Here is a 15,690-nt window from a genome sequence, read left to right on the forward strand (position 1 = left end):
TAGATGTGCTTTTTTCCATTTTTTTTTATTTAGTGCACCCATTGTCAGATAACTTAATATTTTCACATGGGATATTGTTTGTTACTGGCATAGCTCCAGAACCATTCATTGTATTCTGGTTCAGTTTGTCTTGAGCATTAGCCTTACATGTACCTCTTATGGGTTTAGACTTTTCTACTCTATTTTGGACACAGGTATGTCATTTATAAACCAAGTATTATCTTCACATGGAAACCTGATTTGGTCCTTTATGGTATTATAGCAACTCAAGAAGATTAATAAGTGCCAAGGCAGTTGACCTTTACGAGTAATGATAGATTGCTCCACCTACCATATGACACGATGCCTTGCTAACTTGTGAAAAATATGCATTATTTGGTAAAGAAATATGTTTCAGCTTAAGTGATATATTTATTGAAAATGATTTCTGTTACTCATAAAATTGTAAAATTTCAACGTTGCATAAAATTTATTGCAGTAGACAATAGTTACCGTATATACTTGCGTCACCATGCAGTTGGGATACAGGATTTGAGTGGCAACCATTAGCAGCATTTGAACCTGTCTCTGTGGATTTTGTACATACAGTCCTGATGAAGAGTGCACCAAAGTCATGTGAACTTGATCCAATTCCAACATCACTGCTGCTTGAGTACTTAGATCCAGTATTGCCTTCAATAACTGATGTTATTAATACCTCTCTCTTATCGGGGGAATTCCCATCATTTTTCAAAACTGCCACTGTAAAGCCATTCTGAAGAAACCAACACTAGACCATAATGATTTAATTCTAATCTCCCATTCATATAAAAAATCTTAGAAAAGGTTGTTCTATCCCAGCTTGTATCTCATCTAAATTCAAACAGTCTTTTTAGCAATATACAATCTGCATATCACCCTTGCCACAGTACTGAAACTACTCTGCTAAAAGTAGTTAATGACATTCTCTCTGCGTTGTATAGTGGAAAGATTACAGTCCTCACCCTCCTTGATTTGTCTGCAGCATTTGACACAATAGACTATGATATATTACTTCACCATCTCCAGCATGTATTTGGGGTCCCCGAGTGGCCGAGTGGTCTAAAGCGCTGTCCGTCACGGATCACTGCCATCTCACCTCTGTCTGCGTGGGTTCGAGTCCAAGGCTCGGCAAATGTGGATATGTGAGAAAGCTTGCCGGTAGCTTCTCGTGGGTCGGTGGTTCTTTCCGGGGTTTTCCCGGTTCTTCCTCCACCATTAATACTGGCCGCCATGTATAGCCTATCTTGTGCTGAAAAATGGCGTTAAACCTTATAATAACAACAACAACCAGCATGTATTTGGCATTCATGATACAGGCTTACTGTGGTTCAAGTCCTACTTGGTCAACAGGACACAAATTGTATCTGCAAATGGAATACACTCCAGCCCAGTTGATCTATGTTGTGGTGTTCCACAGGGGTCTGTTCTTGGACCTGTTCTCTTCATTCTGTTCACTGATTCGCTCTCAAGTGTCTTAGATGATCATCCAGTGTCTCACCAATTGTACGCTGATGACACCCAAATATACAGATCTAGCCATCCAACTGAAGTTGGTGCTACCATCCAAGGTGTAGAGAGGTGCATTACTGATGTGAAATCATGGATGACATGTAACAAGCTGCAGATGAATGATGATAAAACTGGGGTCATTCTGATCAAAACACAAAGACTTTCTCATTCACATCCTTTACCTCAAACAATAAATATCAGCAACACCAACATTAAATTTACACAATCAGTACGAAACCTACGTGTTACTCTGGACAGTACTCTCACACTGCACCAGCATGTCATGAACATGTGCAAGGCTGCATATCTTGTGCTGAGACGCATCAGCTCAATTCGCAAATACCTTTCAGTTGATGCCACTAAAACATTTGTGTGTTCATTAGTACTTTCAAGACTGGACTATTGTAACTCAATTCTGTCTAGTTCATCTCAATATCTACTCTAGAAACTTCAAAAAGTTCAAAACACAGCTGCTCGGATCATACTTAGAGTACCACGATCAGAGCACACCTCCCTGCTGCTCTGTATCCTACACTGGCTATCCATTTGATCCAGAATCAAACACAAAATTTGTTCTCTGTGCTATGTTTCACTGTCAGACTCTAGTCCAACATACCTATCTGATCTCACCCATGTGTACACACCAGCAAGATACTTATGCTCCTCTTCTGACAATCGTATACTCATTATTCCCACTATAAAAACAAAGTCATATGGACAGCGTTCTTTTGCATACCAGGGCCCAGAAACGTGGAATGAATTGCCCACTGAACTTAGACACAAAGACACAGTGATCACATTCAAGAGGGCTCTCAAAACTCGCTTATTTCGTCTGCAAGAACAAACTTAAAGACTTAATAAGGTTTCCTACCTGAAATTTTCTCAGTATGTTTTTTATTTTTTAATGTTTTTCTAATTTCATTTTGTTTGTTTTTGTAATAATATTATTATATGTATTTTATCTTATAGGTGTTGTCTAATGTTGTAAAGTGCTTAGAGCTTCTAAAGATTAGCGCTATACAAAGTCCTCATTATTATTATTATTATATAAGCCAAATAATTTAGGAAAAAATAAAGGCCTGGAAGAAGGGGGCTGCTTATCTGTGGGCCATTGTGTAAACTTGATATTTTTTTAGGTCTTTTGTTGACTGCTGTAATGGCTGTAAATCTTGGGACACGAAACAATACTTTTTCCATGTCCTAAGACATGGGCATGTATTTTAAAAAAAGTAACTTTGGTTGACCTGACAATTATTAAACTGTTTTAAAGTACTTACTATGATTGATTTTGTTATTATTTTGCATGTGCATATTTTGTGATTTCTCCAACATGAAGTTAAATAGAGGTCAAAATGGACTTCATAATTTGCAGGCCAGTTGGGTTTACCAGGTAGACCAATGCATAACCATAATGTACGTTATTTACACAGTGCAAAGCGTGCATAGTGTCACTTAAATCCTTATTTATTCCCAAACATATTAGATGCAGATTTTGCTTTATTTATTGTTTCGACCAAATTGTGTTCTTCCACATAAAATTTCAGCTAGGCCTTATTAGATGTTTCATTTACCTATGTTGAATCATGAGCTCACGAGTTACTTATTTTCAGTGATATAAGCGATCCTACAAAAATTGAGGTAATTTTTTAAAAAGGTATGCAACTTAATGTACAAGGCACATAACCATCATAATTTACATGTTTATGAAGAGTGGTAATACTAAAGGCTAAAATTCTGTGAATTTGTCTTTCGTTTTGCACCAACAGTACAGGCCATTTAATCATTAAAACCCTGAAACTGGCTTGTGATAAGAGGGAATTTTTACCGGTAACTATACCAGTTTAACATTGGTATATACAGTACAAAAATGGCAGGTGTTTACGCGTGAAAGTTTCTTTCTGGAAAATGGAGTTTTAGCATTCATAGTGAATCTGATCATTCTTGGGATTGAAATTAATTGTGGACGATTTTATTGTTGTGATTTGTTTTGTTTTTTTTGTTCTGGTTTCTTTTTGTATTATTGTGGAGGTAAAAAAAAGGCATTAATTTACATGAATAATGTTTAAATTTAACATTCTTGTTCGTGAAGAAGCGAATTCTTTAATACTAAAATAATTATTTCATCACAACAATAATTCACAGGTGATACAGCAGAACATGTAGGACTTTTCTTGTTTTAAAGAAATAAAAATTGAAGCCATAATCTAATAATCAGGAGTTCTCTACCGAAATCAGAAGATATGAAATTGGGAGGTAGGCATGGAGCGACCCCAAAAATTGGAAAATCAGGATTTTTTTCTTTTCTTCTCCAGGCATGAAAGTTGACAGGTATGGTGTAAGGTCACTTACATCAAAGCAAACTACAATTCAGCTTTTATGATATTAGCATTATTTCTGAAACATTATTATTGTATCTTGGTGATATCATAAAAGTTGAGCGCACTGTTGCCCATGATTTGACTCCAAGGGATGTACTTAATTCAGCACGTAATCAGACCTACAATGTACATGCGGTGGTGCCATTATGTAAACACATTCAGTAGCCTAATTGCGAGCATTTAATCCAACCAAATTGTTTGTTCGTTATGTTGTCATGCTGGGATTACACTTTTATAAGTTTAGGTATTTACACTTTCAAAGCAAAGTAAAAATGTAATTACCGGTGCACTGATATAAAATGTCCAGTGCAATAATGTATAAATAATCAAATTGTACACAAATCTAAATCAAGCAGAAACAGTAAGAAAACATAAAATGAAATTGCTTTTCAAACAAGTTTATACCATTTCTTTTTAATAATCCTGCATGCCAACCTCAAGATAAGTATATATGTAATTTTTTTAATACAAGTCTGCCTAAATAAATGCATTTAGAACTTACCTTGTGCATCTTGAGATGCCTCAAATTTTTAAGTCAACTTATACACGGGTCATGCACTTTCTAGTGTCTATACCTGTTCATTTTGGAGGTCGGCTTATATGCAAACAGGCTTATACGCGAGTATATATGGTATATTTGTAGTTCAAGTTCGTATAGTAATAATCTAAGTGTTGTATTTCAGTAAATAATACAAATCAATTTTAAATGTGTGCGAGAACTTATTGATGTACAAGGAAATTCCTGAAATGTGGGGGGGGGGGCTCCATGCATATTCTATAATTACATATATTTTTGCATTTCAATTATTTTTTTCTTCAAGCCATCAACTGGGTATTTTTCTACATACGTTTATGGAAACAAACCTAATTGCCATCAATTGTTTCCATATTCAGCTGATCATACACATGACCATAAAAAAAGTCTTTATCCATCGAAGTTTTGTCTATGTTTTGGGAAGGGAATAAATTTAATTCTTTCAGTTAGATGATCTGGATATTGACAGTCAGAATTATATGGCTCCAACTGCCTTCTCACCCTTATTGATTGAGAAATCAACAAATCATTGCAAAAATTATAAATACTTTTCATAATCAATTCATTATTGCCACAAGCAGCTTGTTAAAGGAAAATGGCAGATGTAAGCAATGCCTGGAGGTGTGTCTAATTTATGCTCGCTGATTGGTTAATTGATCAGCATGATGGACAGATAGTGATAGGTCAGTGTAATGTCCAAGGATACACCATGGTAGGCAACCTGGGCTGATCTGAAGGTATGACCGTCACCCTGTTCAGTCAAAAGTCTGGCAGGCTAATCACTGCACTAATATAGCTTTTTGTAAACTTGAAATGTTGCTTGCAATCATCATAGCTTGAGAACCATCAATTTAATATATTCTAAAGAATCTGTGATAAAAACATTGTAGATGTCTATTATGAGTTTTCACATTTCATTTTGGGTGGTGTTGCAACCCTTGTTGATTAACTTTATGTCTTCACATGGGGTGTTGCTTTTATTGATGGGTCCTTTTGAAGGAGTTGCATCTTAATTCAAACATACCATGTTATCATTGAGAAGAGTCACGATTTCTGAATGCTATTACATCTTCACTGACATTGCTTTCCCAAAACAAAGATTCTCTTTTTGAGTTTGACCGGAAGAAAATTTTGTGTGAGTGGATGAAGCATTTTTGATGCGCACAATAATACAGTAGCTCCAGTTAATATTGACTTTGATGCATGTTTTGAGCCTCACTGTATAATCTGTCTGTTATAGGATGCAGAGATTGCATGATTCATGCAGATTTCTTTTGACTGGCATTGAACTTACTAGGTGCAATGATACACAATCTTGATAGTGGAATAAGGGAAAATTATAATTTTTCATTGAAATAGGAGTTATCTGGGTGAAACGAAAGTAATAAGCAAGTCCAAATATTTTGAAGAATAATGTTAGTGTCAGGGAATAAGGGACATCTGAGAGATAAATATTGGGCACCATGACAGAACTGTTGTGTATATATGAATTTGTTTTTTAGCAGAGTGTATTGAAGCAGAGTTCCTCTATATATAATTTTATTGAAACTAGTAGAGATGTGATCATGAGCTTGTCTGTAAATAAAAAATAGTGATGCATGCTTGTTTAAATAAGTTTGAAGTGAAATCTCCTGTTTAGATTCTGTAAATGCCCTGATTTCGCTTCTTTGGAATGTTACATTTCTGCAAATAATGTGTATATACCATTACATTTGGATGAAGATAGAATAAATATGGATGAAGATACAAACAGTAGAGAAATCCAGAATCAGTTGTTTGTTACATATGCATGAAATAGCATCGGAAATAATTTCGACAGAAAGCATTCTGCTGACTTGGATTTCTCTTGCATTTGGCTATTTGGCAGATATAAAAATGTGAGTAATCTCACACCCACTTGGGTCTCTTTTTTCCATTGATATTTGGAAGAATTATAAGAAGAAGAATATGAATAATAAGAATACAAAATTAGTAACAACAGTCTTATTTATAGAAGGTGACACAATTAGTTTTGTGGAACAAATCTTTGTTGTGGTCCTCAATTATTTGCATCAATGCTCCCTGTTTTGTGCATTTTTCTGGCTATTTTAGTGAAAGTTTATTTCCTAGTTAAATAAAATACATGTCATTTTATTTTCAGTAAAATCCTTCTCATTACATTTGTTTGTGACCAAAATATATTCATGAGATCATATAAGACCCTAATAAATTGTTTTTTTTAGAATATTTTGTATACAGTATACTTTGAGAGCAAGGAAAGTGAAGTACTGATACATGTATGTAATGAGGGTACAAGTCATTACTAGCAAGGAAGTTTAACTTTTCATCCACTTTATTAGATGATAATGCATGTCACTTAGTGTTGAGCTTATTTCCTTACTAAGTTCTGAACTGAGTGACCTTGAATAGTGAGATATTTTTTTTACTAGCTCTTTGTTCAGTTTGGGACTAAGAAAATGGGTAGCTGAAAACATCCTTAGGGCTGCAACGGACAGTTTTTTATGTACAAATGTAATGCTGCATTCACCTTCCTAGTATAAAAGAATCATAAAAAATAAAATGCACTAGTGAGGTCAAAAAGATTCATGTTTTCGAGAAGCTTAATTAAAACAAAGCACAAGAATATTACTTGCATCAACAGATAAGCCGGTGGTAGTTCATGACCATAGAAGTTTATGCACCCCATCCTCAAATTTATGTATTTCTCATGACCAGAGGTCATTCTTGAAACCATGTGATGTTTACAGTGCAAGTCCTTTTCTTTGGTGATATATCTGCAAAACATTGTGTACTAAAACAGAATGATGCAATTCAAAATAGTTGCCATCCAGACTGTTTTTGAGATAATTTACCTGCCCAGAACCCATGTTTGCTGCTATAGGTGGCTAGCTCTTCTTCCTCGCCATCTATTCGTATTTCACTGTTAAGTAACTACACATGTATGTGACATGTATATATGCCTTGCAGCAATTTCAAGAACAATACAAGCCAGAAACGCCTAGTTCAGAAATATATCTGTATCTTTAATTAGTAGACAATAACAGTTGAAAAAGTTGCACCATAGTCTTTAAAGTTTAGACATTTAACATGGGCATGGACTTTTGAAACCATCCCCTGCAACCTTAAATTAGACATGCTCTCTGATATGAAGTAACTAATACACACAATGTACATTGGAGCAGTGTTATTTGAAACTTTTTACACAGGTTCTTCAGGAAGTGTCATTCATTAACTGCACAATGTTTATATTTGTCATTTCATACTAAATATCCATGAAGTTGTCAGTGACGTTTACAGGTTTTGGTTTTTGCATGCAAATAATTTATATATCTTCTTATGAGCAGATGTGTTTCTCCAGACTATAGCAGTAAACTAATGGTTGACTATAGCTTTTGTTATACATATATATGTGTTTGTTGACAGATATGCTTTCATTATAATTAATAACCACAACAAAGAATAATTTTATTTTAATATTCCCTTTACATAGGTAGCTATGGATCGTGGAGCCATCCCACATAGTACCTTACAATATTTTTATTTTCAACACGTCTTGTCTTTTATAGGTTTCAGTCAGCTAAACTTTGATCTATTCAAATGGGGAACAGTTCAGTTGGACAATAGGATAACCAGAGAAAGAAGACTGTGATTATATATAGTATGTGTGTATGTATATCACAATCTTCTTTCTCAGGTTATCCTGTTGTCCAACTGAACTTTTCCCCATATATATATATGAAACAGTGTTAAGAAACTTTTTATTCCAATTTCTTTAAAATGTAAGCAAGAAAAGAGAAGTATGGACTAGAATAGATTAAGAAACTGAAGTATTGTTAGAGTATACTATATAATCAGTATACATATAAATCTATTAAGCTTTAGTTTAAGATGATATATATATATATATATAACCTAGAGATAATTCAGGATTGAAGATGCATTAGCTGATTTTCATAAATATAGCTAAACCATTTCCGCTAATTGAAACTATAACTGCTATACTTCTGGATTAATAAATGTGTGCCATTCAGTTTCAAATAATTACAATTTATTGTTTCTTTTGGCTAATTCCATCTGGTACCATTTTAAGAAGATTTTATACAAAGGTAGACGTTTTCTTTCACGGTGCATAATATATATCTTGTAGATTTTAGCAGTATTGTTATGTATATCTAATTCGTATTTGTTAGTTTTTTTTCTTCTAATTATATGTTATATATAATGTTATATATAATTGTATTTTAGACTTGACCTTGTTCAAATCAAGTTCGTTGTGATTCACATTACCTGACTTGGGACATTGATGTTGGTTTGATTTTGTAAACAACATAATACATGTACATAGCTATTATTTTCTTACCATTGTGGATTAAGTATTCAGATTATTATAAATGTAATATATTCATTTTAATCTGAGTCCTGGACATTGTAATCCCCCTCCCCCCAAAATAACCTGGTCTTAGCAGGTGTACTTTATTATGATTTTAGTGACAGATTGTTCTCATTGACAACTTAGAAGTTTTTATAAATGAACTGCTGACCCTCATTTCGGTTCTTTTTTGTGTCTTAGTTTTTTTATATATAATCTTGTTTACTTGAGAAATTACTCTTTCATGCATTTAATGTCTGAGGCAGAATAGTCTTATTGTTGTCATGATCAGTATTTGATTTGGGTGGAATTATTTATTCAAATTATTATTCACTGGAAATACAAAGTGCTCATATATAATATTTTTGGACTGGAAAATTAATGTAAAATTACAGTGATTTTAGACAAGAACATTTTTGGATTATGTTATTATGATACATCGAACGACTGTTGGCAGATCACCACACTACAGGCTACAGGTACATTAGTATATTCAAGACTTAACAGACCTATCAACACATTCAGTATTGGAATGTACATGTATTTGGAATACCATTGGAATTTAGTTGGAACTTTATACATTCAGACTTGTGATGAACCTTTAACACCGTTTGGGATTAAATTGAAATTACTGTAGTTTCTGTTTAAATTTTTGCTCTGAATAATTGAGAAATAAATTATATGTTGACTTTTTCAAAACTTGATAGTTTTCGCTCTTTTCTGTTACTTAGTTTAAGACAATAGAGTCATAATAATATAAAAATCAATTACACTGAATGCCTGTTTCTAACATAGCTACAGTTATTCCTGTAAGTGAAAAAGTATGCAGGAACTTAATGCTATTTCTAATCCACTGTCTTAAATCATTCTAAAACTGTTTTACAGCTGCACGGACTTAAAAAAAGATGAATTAATGTTTCAGATGAATACATACAAAAAGAACATTTATTATTATTTGCTATTCCAGTTGTTTCTAGAAAAGTGTTTATTGCAAGAACTCTGTGGATTAATTTACATGCATACTGCGGTCAATTTAAATTATAATATTTTGTAAATTTTTTGTATTAAGGCAAAATGCCTTGTCCAGTTCAATTGGTTTGGTAGATTATGTTGCATTTCCATTTCGTTAGTGTTTTAGTTTCTGATACTTTTGTGTCTTTCACCAAGGTTTCTTAGTTTCAAGGAGAAGTAACGTCATTTTTGCATTGCAAGATATTTTTTAAAAATCTGGTTGGCATTAGATAGTGTATTCAAATATGATTTCATGGAGTTAAGGACCCCTGTATATTGTAGAAAGTTAGTCACAACATTATGTATTTGGTTCACACTTTGCCATGAAAGGAATTGTCCGTTCCTGTGGACAACAACATTTTTAAATAATATACCTTTCTCATACCATTTTTTGCTGAAAAATAAAGACCCTCTGACCTTACACATCAAAAAATTTATTTTGCTATACTGAGCATAATTATGAATTTTCAAGTGATTTCCCATTAACCTAATACCTAGTTGTGTTAGAAATATCGTTTTTCATTGGCTATGTCGCTCGTGTGTGAGCAGAAGGGTAAAAGTTGGAGGTTTTTTTTGTTGCTTAATGGACCCATCATTTTTGTATCAAGACTACTCTTTATTCCAATGCCCTTCTTATCCTACTTTTTGCAAAGGTTCTTGTGTCTGTATGAAGTTCAGACTGGTCTGCCTTAGAGCTGATGCCAAAAAGTCTAAAATCCAGACACAAAATCGGATTCCAACCACAAGCAAATTTTGGGTGAACAAAAATTGGGTCCAAAAATTAGGTTTTTCCCATTTTATTTTGTAGTGCAGCTAGAACTTTCAAATTATTTGGTATCATTTATAGAGCTACATCAGTATACCTTTCTATAATACCACCCACATTAGTGTATCATATGCTACAGAGCTCGGCAGTAGGCCGCTACCTCCTGCCATGTAAACGCGGCACCAGAGGTTAATGAGTTAATTGTGCTATGAGCCAGACATGATATTTGTGGTTCCTAACATTGTTTGCTCTTAGGTGTCCGTGTGCATTATGCTTTTGCCTACAGTTCGTGTCATAAGGCATGATGCTGTTATATTTGCATTTATATGTGCATTGTGAGGAGTAGGACAGTAGAATATCAAAAGTAGGTCTTTATGTTTATTATGACATAATAATATTCATACGCAGACTACCGTATAGTTTTGCATTTGAGCCTCTATTTTCAAAAACAAATTCTGGTGTGCAAATGGTTTTCTTTTCTTTTTATTGCTCCACAGCTGAAATGTATAAACTCGATCCAGAAACAAGTTTAATTGTGAAGTTTTGCACTAGATGATGTAATACAAATTTTAGATCATTGGTGTGTATGAAATTTAATGAGCAACAAGACCGATCGTATTGACCTCCTGTGTGCTTTGGATGCAGATATTGGCATGATGTACTCTTTTGTGGGTTTAAACTTACAATCTGCGGGAGGGCACATGCAATGGTGGCTCAGTGGTTGGCTTGCTAGACTCGTGACTGAAAGGGTGTCGATTTCAATCCTACATTGGATCAGTCATGTGACAGCTGCTAAAGTTTGTTCTTGGGCACGAGACTTTACTCCATTTGCCATGGCTGTAAGTAACCTCCTTGTGTTGCTTTGCTCTAAATTATGTCAAAGCAAATCTATCCTAGTCATGTTGACTTGTCAGTAAGGATGTATTTTACTTATTTTGTAAAACTTAATATTCATCTCAACAAAAGTCTAACTTGTGATATTTGTGAGTGCTGCAATAAGAAAAAAAGAGCCATAAACAGTTTTGTATAATGAGCATGAATGTGCATGGAAATAGAGATGGTGGATTATCACAGCAAATGTTGTTCATTATGATAAACTGTCACTTTCTTAGATAAAAGTTACCACAAAAACTAAGTGGCAAAGCTAATGGGTAATGCAAAAACTGGGTTATGCTGTGGAGGCTGTATAGTATCTCACATTATTTATGGAGTTGTAAATGTACATGCATGTATGCTTCTAATCTTTAAGATACAAATATAGAATGATACATCATGAACCCTGCATGCTGTATCAGTTTTAGCAATATAAACTGTAGTAGACTGTTCGTCATAGATAGGTTTCTAACAACCTAAATTTATCTGTATGACACTATACAACACTGTTGACTAGATATATATATATATATATAGGTGCTTACAGATAAGCTACCATATGCAGTCTGAATTATGGTAACTTGAAGACTGAGCTTTAAAACTGACCAGTTGGGCTACAATATAGAGGTACAGTAGTTGCATGTTAGACATAGTGGAATTAAGCACTTTAACTAAAGTCAATCAAAGTGTCAGAAGCCCAGTACATTTGCTGATCATGTGGTATATTGAGTTTAGGTTAATTACATCTTGTATGCAGCTTCCTGGCATTGATAGGTGATCAATACAGAGGTCTCAGAAACGCTTAATCACGAATATTTGGAAGCAAATTTTTTATCTGGGACTCAGAAAATCACTTATACAGGAGTCCTCTGTACGCACGCATCTGCTGGACAGCAAATTCATTAGATTGCCAGAGCTGCTTCAGCTATGTGCTGAGTGGGAAAATGTGTTGATCAATTCATCATTTAAGTTGTGCTAATATTTACAGTGAGAAAATTCAGTGGCTGAAAGACCCCTAGATGTACATGTTGTCATTGTAAGAGTACATCTGAAGAACATGACCCGATAGCTTGGCGGCAAGTTGCAGAGTGGTGAAAAAATGTGCTGATATTTATAGTGACTGAATTCAGAGGCAGAAAGGTCCATTGATGTACTTGTGTATAAGAGTACATCCAATGAACAACTTTAGCTTTCATTTTTGTGTTTGTTTCCAAATGTAGCCAAATAAGTAGTGCATGTGACCTTGAAATCGAGACATGTTGAGAGCTAGACAAAATGCTGTTTGCAAATTTGGATAATTATTTTAGGGTTAAAAAGCAAATTGATGAAGATTGGAATGAGATTCAGCAGAGTGCTAGAAGTTGCTAGAACTGTTAGTTCATTATGTGTGATGCCTAGCTTAGTGCTTGGAATAGAGCCACTTCAGGTATGCCCAATATGCTTCTGCTAGGGCACTGTAACTTTTGCTGATGGGACTCCTGTTTTTCCCAAAATATAAGTCCTGAACTCCAGGTTTTAAAATCCTTGCGAGACATCTGTCAGTATGATGTCACACTTTGCCCTGTCAGTCAGTGTGTCTGAAAATTAGTAGCTTAGCCAACCAGCCAATGAAATACCCAGTATGAGAAACATTCATCATTGGCATCTTTAATAATAGAACTTAGGTCAAATTAGCTCTTGTTATTTGTACAGGTTTGGCCGCTAATAATAAAACCTTTTGTAAATGAGTGTGGTAAAATTTGGATTTCTAATGTAGCTTTAACAATTTTAGTCCTAGTGCTAGTGATGTCTCGTGTACGGGCATCATGCTGCAGACATGTATCACTATGTCCCATACAGTCACATTATTCTAACACCAGGTTGACCTGTCCTAACACTAACCTCTTAATGCTGAGCACCAAGAGAGGCAGCTGTTAATACCGTTTTTGTAAGTCTTTGGTATGACTCAGCCAGGATCTCAACCTGCAGCCACTCACTTCTGTCTTTTGTAAGTAGCCAACAAACTATGACATTATTGACTCATAAAAGAGTTTGATACTTACTCAGCAAGTCCAAATGCAAACAATATAGACCCTGATCTGCCACTGCGGTCACCTTGTGGTTAGAGCGTCCTCCTCGGATGTGGGAGGTCATGAGTTCAATCCCCAGTTGAGTCATACCAAAGACATAAAAATGGTACTAACAGCTGCCTTGCTTGGCACTCAGCATTAAGAGGTTAGTGTTAGGACTGGTCTGCCTGGTGTCAGGATAATGTGACTGGGTGGGACATCATGCTGCATATCTGCAGCATGATGCCCCAGTGCTAGCCATCACTATAAACTGCCACACTGCAGACATTGTAGCGATATGACAAAAAATTTGTCAAAGCTGCATTAAAAATCCAAATCACACACACAGAGACCCTGATCTACCATGACGCCATGACATAATGTGCCAGCAGATTAGTGTCTGTTGTTCTACTGATTACTCCTAAGAAACTGCAAAGACCCAGATCTGCTAACACATTCTGTAACAGCCATTTTGAGTCTGTGCAGTTTGCAGTTGGACTTGACTTGTAAGTGAGTACAGTATATAGGTGGTAATAAAGATTATTTTGTTCAAAAATGTGTGCAAAGGATCTTGGAAATGTGGTTGTTGAAGACTGTGAATTGCTTAACAGAGTTTACCAGTAGGACCTTTTGTATATAGGCAGTCACATTCTTAAAAAAGTAAGCAATTACATTTTTAGGTCAAATATGGATGTTTCTAATTTGGAGACACAAATATGAAATGTCAAAGGGTTTGCTTTGACCATAGAGTTCAGATTTTAGCATTGCTGATTACATACACATTTCAGCCCTTCATTGCATTTAAATCTCTTGAGCACAGTGTAGGATTTTAAGATGTAGATCAAGATAGATTTGTTGATGGATGATAAATGAAAAACTTGTAGGTTAGTATCATCAGTTCATTACCTGAAACCACAAGTGGAACACCAAAAATTAGTGATTTGACAGATGGAGAGTTGAATGCAAGGATGGATAAAGTAAATATTTTATACGATTTTTATCTTGAAGTGGGGATATAAATATATTCCCATGCCAGGACTCGGATGTATACCCAGAGTTGACAATTTTCAGGCAACATAATGGTGTCACCACAGGAAGCTCACTGCTGGATTCTATGAGGTATACAGTGCTTCAGTGATCTGCCCCTATCAGGGCTTTCCTTATCAGTTAGGTGATTTAATTAGCTACTTTTACATGTACTTTACACCATGTTACTTTTTCAATATAAAAAAACCCTGTATCTCCATTGTGGGAGGTCCTGTCCCCCCTCCTGCCACCACCACCACTTTGGCAACTCACCCTCTAACTTTAATGGAAAGCCCTGCCTATGTCTAGTATGCATTGGCTGTGAATTATTCAAGAAGCCATGGGCAGAGTTAGAAATGAGATTCCTTTATTTTGTAGATGATGTTATATTAAGTAGCTTAGGAAGACACTTTTATTTGTAACTGCTAGCTTTCAAAGCTTCTTCTGGACCGCTCTGGTACCCTGATGGTTAGAGCATTCACCTTGGATGCAAGAAGTCATGGGCTGCCTCGCTAGACACTTGGCATTAAGAGGTTAGTGTTAGGACTGGTCGGCCTGATGCCAGTATAATGGGACTGGATGGGACATAATGCTACATGTGTTGTGGCTTGATGCCCCAGTGCTAGCCATCACTATAAACTGCCACACTGCATACATCATAGCGATATGACTGAAATATTGTTAAAGCTACATTAAAAATCCAAATCACACACAAATCAAAGCTTCTTAATACAAGCAAGTTATGATCAGTCTCATATATAACAGGCATTTGGAGTAAAATGCCTTTTCCAAGGATATGCCATGTAAGCTGGTCCCATGGTAGGATTTTAACTCGCATCATTTTGGTTGTGAGTCCAGCATGCTAGCCACTGTAGCTTCTTTATGTGACATAGTTTTATAGTTTTCTGTCATGAAAGAAAATTACAAAATACCATGACATACTATCCCACTGGGCTTACACGTACCATGACTTTATAAATAATAATGAGGGTAAAATGAAGTACTGCATACAATTTGTGTATGTATGGATCCATGCGTTTTATGTGTGTATGTGTACCTCCTGTGGGCTTGCGAATGTGGAATAGGGCTGATGTGACCTCCAGCCTGTGGTAAGAGGCAACTAATGGAGGCAAGTTTCATGGTCCTTTAGTGAT

General features: G+C 35.3%; 1 protein-coding gene across 3 annotated transcripts in view; it reads left to right on the forward strand.

Moving 5' to 3' along the window:
• The window catches only part of LOC149799451 (transmembrane protein 164-like), a 97,335-nt gene that overhangs the window by 17,680 nt on the left and 63,965 nt on the right, over positions 1-15,690 (forward strand). The window contains exon 1 of one of the 3 annotated variants that reach the window (XM_089958803.1): positions 12,045-12,089. The exons of the other annotated variants lie outside the window; for them this stretch is intronic. The gene's annotated coding sequence lies outside the window, so the exon portion shown is untranslated. Of the gene's footprint in view, positions 1-12,044; positions 12,090-15,690 lie in introns of those variants that run through there. 3 annotated transcript variants of the gene reach the window in all.

The sequence above is a fragment of the Sinohyriopsis cumingii genome, chromosome 5 (genome assembly GCF_028554795.1).
Source record: "Sinohyriopsis cumingii isolate HCF-2022 chromosome 5, ASM2855479v2, whole genome shotgun sequence".
Lineage (NCBI taxonomy): Eukaryota > Metazoa > Mollusca > Bivalvia > Unionida > Unionidae > Sinohyriopsis > Sinohyriopsis cumingii.